The following is a 6766-nucleotide window of genomic DNA, read 5'->3' as shown; positions in this document are numbered from 1 at the left end:
CACTACAGTGCACCAGCGTTAACACACCAATCAACAGGTAATTTTACAAGACCCAGTCAGGATTGAGGAACACACATCCCACCCATGTGCCATCCTGCACACCTGCACATATAACGCAATTATTATGCTAGCTAGGGCATGCATACACACAAAATGTGAATTCATTCACGCTCTGCTTGGATATGTGCCTTGATAGAGGGGATAAAATTTAGAGAACAACCTACAAGTTTTGAGTTACTTTTTAGTTACCTGAACAGACAGACAGACAGACAGACAAATAGATAGATAGATAGATAGATAGATAGATAGATAGATAGATAGATAGATAGATAGATAGATAGATAGATAGATAGATAGATAGATAGATAGATAGATATCAATTCTGAAATATTTTTATAACATACATATATTTTGAAACACAGACTGGGGGACCCCAAAAAGTGATGAACCAGGCTATTTCCTGTTACGAGTCAGCAATATTGTTGGATGTCTGTGGTGTGAGTTTTGGTTTATTTTATTATTCTGGATGCACGGTTCGTTGGTTTTAGTATATTTTGTAAAAAAAAAAAAAATTAGCTATAGGCTAATAATCTCTTAGATCAACAGTGACTCTAAAGCCACGTCCGAAATCACATACTTCCATATTGTATGCTAACAACAGTATGTGAGCTGTGTAGTATTGCCGAATAATAAAATTTGAAAATCAGTATGCGAGAAGTACCCAGATGACCCACTTCCAGCGAGATCCTGAAGTGCACATCTGATGGACGCTACGCTGTACTGTGATGCCCCGCTTGAGAATTCATTGCTGATAGGTCACGTGATCATAACAAAATGGCGGATGTAGTAGGTCCAAGTTCCATTCAAACTACTCACATTCATACTGTATTGGACGTACTTTTCTAACAGTTGAGTAGTAAATTTAAATTCAAATACAGTACTGAGTAGTAGGCGGTTTCGGACGCAGCCTAAAAGGAAGCAGCCAGGTTTGCCAGGTTTTTCTGTTGTCACCAGCGATATTTGCTGGATGTTTCTGTATTTGCATGTGTTATGAGAATCAGCATGTACATGTGTTGTTAAATGTCAAACTGATGTTGTTTTCTCAGTTTGTTTCCATTTTTCTATTTGCAAATGTTTCCTTGCACAAATTTTGTGCAGTCTTTGTCACCATAACAAATATGAGACTAGGTTAAAACATTCATTTCAAGTTTTAACCTGGCAGTTAGGGGTTGTCTCTATTTTCCAAAATCTTTTGGAAAAAGTTTTTCTAGTCTATGCATTCACACATAATGTAAATGTATACATATTTGCATAAATTTATAGTAGAAATTTAAATGAGAAAAGGACCTACAAATTCCACCATTTTGACATCACTGGTTAGTGCTATCTGCAGTTATTGCAACAGGAGTAAAAGCTGATTTTTGCATATTTTATGAGATAAATATATTCTGAAGCACAGTGTAAAACACTTAAACTAGATATTTGAAAAAATAACTAATCAAAATTAGAGATCACTTTCAGATCCTCCTAGGTATGAAGTTTTTTTAATTATCTTTCATTTGTTTTATTTTCAGCTTAGTCCCTTTATTAATCTGGGGTCACCACATCAGAATGAATCGCCAACTTAGGGTGCTTTCACACCTACACGTTTGTTTCAGAACCTGTCCCGTTTGCCCAGTTAGTGCGGTTCGTTTGGCATATGTGAAACCACCAATCGCTCTTGGATCCACACCAAATCAATTGCTCCGAGATCGATTGAATGAGGTGGTCTCGGCTCGATTGAAATGAACTCTGGAGCGGATCGATTGCAGTGAGAAAATAAATGATCCAAGCGTGATTATATCACTGCGTTTTATGGATATGTAATAGGCATAAGGCTAAATGAAGAGAGAATTATGAGTAGGGCGGGAAGTTGCGCAAGTCTCCGGATGCCCACAAACGAGTGATAATCTCCCGGTAATCTCGCGTCTCCCTCCCAGTCCTCGAATAGGCTACGTCGCCCACCCTTCTCACCCATCGCATCTCTCCTCACTCTTCAGACACGTCGCGCGCACCTTGTCAAACACCACCAAACCACCACCTCTCCTGACAGCTGAGCGGGACTCAGCAAAATAAACCCTGACACTGACCAATGTGAGGAGAGTTTACTCACACGTGACTTGTTTTAGCTCTTTTGGTCCGATTATAAACTTTGCAGTGTGAAAGCGAACCGCTCCAAGAGCAAAGAGCAACAATGTAACATTTGTAATCTCTGTTTCGGAACAACTGAATCGATTCACAGGTGTGAAAGCACCCTTATCCAGCATATGTTTTACGGAGCGGATGCCCTTCCAGCTGCAACCCATCACTAGGGATCACTTTGTTTCGAGTGTGATCCTGAAAAATCTCAGTATTGAGGGCTGTTTAGCCCTTCCCCTTAGCTCTACGCCTTCAAACTAAAGAGAATTGGGACACCCCTACCCTTTCACGTGAACGTGCAAAAGGAGGGGTAAGGGAAAGGGCTAAGGGGTAGAACTTGGATTGGGCCTTATTATCATAGTAATATGAAGCAGAGTACTTACTGATGAGAGATGAATATGATGGGAGCAGCAGAGCTTTTATTATGCCACAGTCCACCTGTTCTGGTTCTGCTCGTGATCACATGGGGAAGAAGCAGCACTGTTTTTTCAGCCTAAATACATTTTAGGCCTCTGTTATAATGCTGCTCTGTGCAGTCTATTAAAAAAACTACATATTTAGCTTATTTTTTTGCATATTTGGTGTTTTACTCTTTTCTATAAAACCAATCAAGTGTGTGTGATGTCTTTAGCATGGTGATACAGCATATGGTCCATATCTGGATTCAAACATTCTTCGAAAAATCTAGGATAATGTAAGTATATAAGTCAGCAAAATATAAAACATTGTTCTAGTGGCTTTTGGATATTTTTATGGAAAAAAATCTTGCATATTGAGCCATTTAATGGCTTGTTTTCACAAACTTTAGGGGCTTTTTCCAGCAGTGAGGATCATGTACCATCTATGTGCCATCCTGCACCTCTGCCCATAAAACGCATCTGGTTTAGGTGAACATTGTGATGCTGAGAGATGCTTGAAAATGCAGTTTTGCCTTTTATGTGGCAGCAGATGAGAGCGGCAGCAGGCTAATACTGAGAGCTTTCAGAAACGAGGGTCATTCACGGCGAGGAGCAGGTTAAGATGACTTACAGACACAATGGCAGGGGTATTGTTGTCACCACGGAAACCATTAGTTGCCAGGCAACTGACCTATCAAGGCAAGACTGTGAGCGTGTCAACTAATGATGGGATTCCAGCAGCTCCGAGTGTTAAAATACATCTGCGTGATGTTTGAGTGTGTGTGTGTGTGTGTATGAGGGAAAGAGAAAGAGCGAATGGATGAAAGAAAGGAAGGTGGGTGGCAATCTGTGGGAAGAGTAAAGTATTGCTTTGAAAATGTAAAAAGATCAGAGATTGATGGTATTGAAACTGCAAACATGCACAAAATGCGCTTTCAGTCATTGAGGAGAATGAATTGGTGGGGAGTGACTCACTTTGCCTTCAGCGAGAGTGTTTTGACTAAACGTCCATTAACACCAGTCTTTGTATGAAGTGTACCTGGCCTTGGAAGTGTTCCAGCCTTGAATGAACCTTCTATCATCTGTGACACGTCCTTCGGTATTTGAGGACATACGGCACCGAGTGGCTGCTATTTCTCATCAAAGAAACAATCACAGAACAAAGACTGAGCAGCAGACCAAGATGAAATCACCTTGCCACAAATTGATCTATGCAAAATCTATAGGAGGTCCATAGAGTCAACCATAGAGTGAAAAAATGAGTGTTATTTACTTTTTAAATGCACTTTTCCCACTTCAACTTTGGTAAGCCATGCATTGTAAGAGCGCACTGAAACATTTGAATGGTATTTATACAGGTTTTAATTAATTATATGATATTTTAAACACTCTACTTGCATATGTGCCTTGATTTATGGTGGAGATTAAATTAAGGGAACAACCTAGAACCTACAGTACAATTTTTAACGTTTCGATGCTACTGCTTATTCCACTGCTACAGTACACTACCTGACAAAAGTCTTGTCTTCGATCCTAGTTGTAAGATCTACAAATAATAACTTGACTATAGTTGATTATTTATAAAAGTGTCAGAAGGTCGATTTTTCAGATGAATTATCTGTTGAACTGCATCCTGATCATCACAAATATTGCAGAAGACCTTTTGGAACCCGCATGAACCCAAGATTCTCATAGAAGTTTGGTGAAGGAAAAATCATGGTTTGGGGTTTCACTCATGTACAAAGGGGTGTGCGAGAGATCTGCAGAGTGGATGGCAACATCAACAGCCTGCGGTATCAGGACATTTGTGATGCTTTTTCAGCAGGATAGCGCTCCTTCTTATACTTCAGCCTCCACATCAAAGCTCCTGAAAGCAAAGAAGGTCAAGGTGCTCCAAGATTGGCCAGCCAAGTCACCATACATGAACATTATTGAGCATGTCTGGGGTAAGATGAAGGAGGAGGCATTGTAGATAAATCCAAAGAATCTTCCTGTACTCTGGGACTCCTGCAACAATGCTTTCTTTGCCATTCCAGATGACTTTATTAATAAGTTATTTGAGTCATTGCAGAGATGTATGGATGCAGTCCTCCAAGCTCATGGGAGTCATACACAATATTCTTTTTTTTTTCCACTACACCATGACTTTTTATTCTATACTGTACATTATTTCTGTTAGGTGACAAGACTTTTGTCTAAGCAATGTCCGACCTAACTGTCTGAATTAAATAATTAAAAATCAAGGCATGATCGTGTTTTATTTTGGTAAAATAAGCATAATCTAGAGGTCTTTGCCTTCCATATAAGCCACTTCTGATACCAAATGATCAACTAGAAGTCAAGTTATTATATGTTATTCCTAAAACTTGGATAGGCGACAAGACTTTTGTCAGGTAGTGTAAATGTGTGTAGATAAAGGGATGAATATGGTCAGCAACAATATTCAGGTCAGTTGTGGAATTTAAAATATGCTCAGCTGATACTAAATCTCAGTGTGCCAAGAAAATATTCCCCACACCATTACATCACCAGCAGCAGCCTAAATGCTTGACAGCAGAAATCTAGACTCATCAGATCTGTCCGATTTTGTCATGCCTGTGCAAATTATAGCCTTCTTCCACTGCTGTAGCTCATCTGCTTCAAGATTTGACATGTTGTGCATACAGAGATCATGTGCCATGGTTGTAATGACTAATTATTTGAGTTACGTTAGCATTTCTATCAGCTCAATCCAGTTTGGCTATTCTTCAGTTTTGGCATCAATAATGCAATTTTAATTGATGTTCACCATATATTTTCTCTTTTTGGACCATTCACTGACACACTATTTTCCACTCCATATGCACCAGACATCTTATAAGATTCATTGAAAACAATGTTTAATTCTGAGTGTGTTTAACACTTGGTGAGTGGGCTTGACAAACCACCTGGGGCAGTTTGGGGTAGCTGTGGCCTACTGATCAGGGAGCTGGACTTGTATTCCAAAGGTTTCAGGTTCAATTCTTGGTTCTGGCAGGAGTTTAAGGTAGAAGAATGAACAAACAGCCCTATCTTGAACCCTCGATACCAAGCTGAAGTACCCTTGAGCAAGGCATCTAACCCCTAATTGCTCTCCAGGTGCTGGAACTCTGGGTGTCTGATCGCAGGGTGCTTGTGTGTGTATTCTCTCTTCTCACTCATGTTTAAGCACTTGGAAGGGGCAAAAGCACCGCTTTTTATATGGGTAATCACACTTGACAATACTCATTTCACTACACCAGTAAAATCTCCTCTCCATATGCATCAGACACTTTTTTTTTATCAACACTCCATGTTTTTTCCCATTTTGCAATTGTTATAGTGTGCTTCACACAGGTGAGTGGGCAAGACAAACCACCTGTAGAAGACACTCTTTTCCTCTTCATATGCATCAAATATTTAATTAAAAGCACCTCATTCATTCATTCATTCATTCATTCATTTTCTTTTTAGCTTAGTCCCTTTATTAATCTGGGATCGCCACAGTGGAATGAACCACCAACTTATCCAGCATATGTTTTTACACAGCGGATGCCCTTCCAGCTGCATTCCATCACTGGGAAACAGCCATACACACTTATTCACACTCATACACTACAGACAATTTAGCCTCCTCAATTCACCTGTACCGCATGTCTTCGGACTGTGTGGGAAACTGGAGCACCCGGAGGAAACCCACGCGAACGAGGGAGAACATGCAAACTACACACAGAAACGGCAACTGACCCAGCCGAGGCTTGAACAAGCGAACTATCGACCTTCTTGCCGTGAGGCGACAGCACTACCTACTGCGCCACTGCGTCGCCGAACTCAAGGAGAACATGCAAACTCCACACAGTAATTCCAACTGAACCAGCTGGGACTCGAACTAGAGATCTTCTTGCTGTAAGGCACTTTTTATAATCACCTTATACTTCTTGGAAAACATTGTGCAATTCGGAGTTTGCTTCATACAGGTGAGTGGGCTTGACAAACCACCTGTAGAGCACATTCTTTCCTCTTCGTATGCCCGTATCCTCAGGGGGGAAAAATCATAACTAACACAGGCCTTTTTCAGAAAATTACTGGCAATTTTCTAATAAGGGATCATTTGTGAACAGGCCATTTTTGAAAATACCGGTAGACCGGGGTGGGGTGGGAGGCGGGTGGTGGGGATGTCTAGGTGTCTGTAC

The sequence above is a fragment of the Danio rerio genome, chromosome 18 (genome assembly GCF_049306965.1).
Source record: "Danio rerio strain Tuebingen ecotype United States chromosome 18, GRCz12tu, whole genome shotgun sequence".
In the NCBI taxonomy this organism is placed as follows: domain Eukaryota; kingdom Metazoa; phylum Chordata; class Actinopteri; order Cypriniformes; family Danionidae; genus Danio; species Danio rerio.
This window is presented reverse-complemented; position numbering follows the sequence as displayed.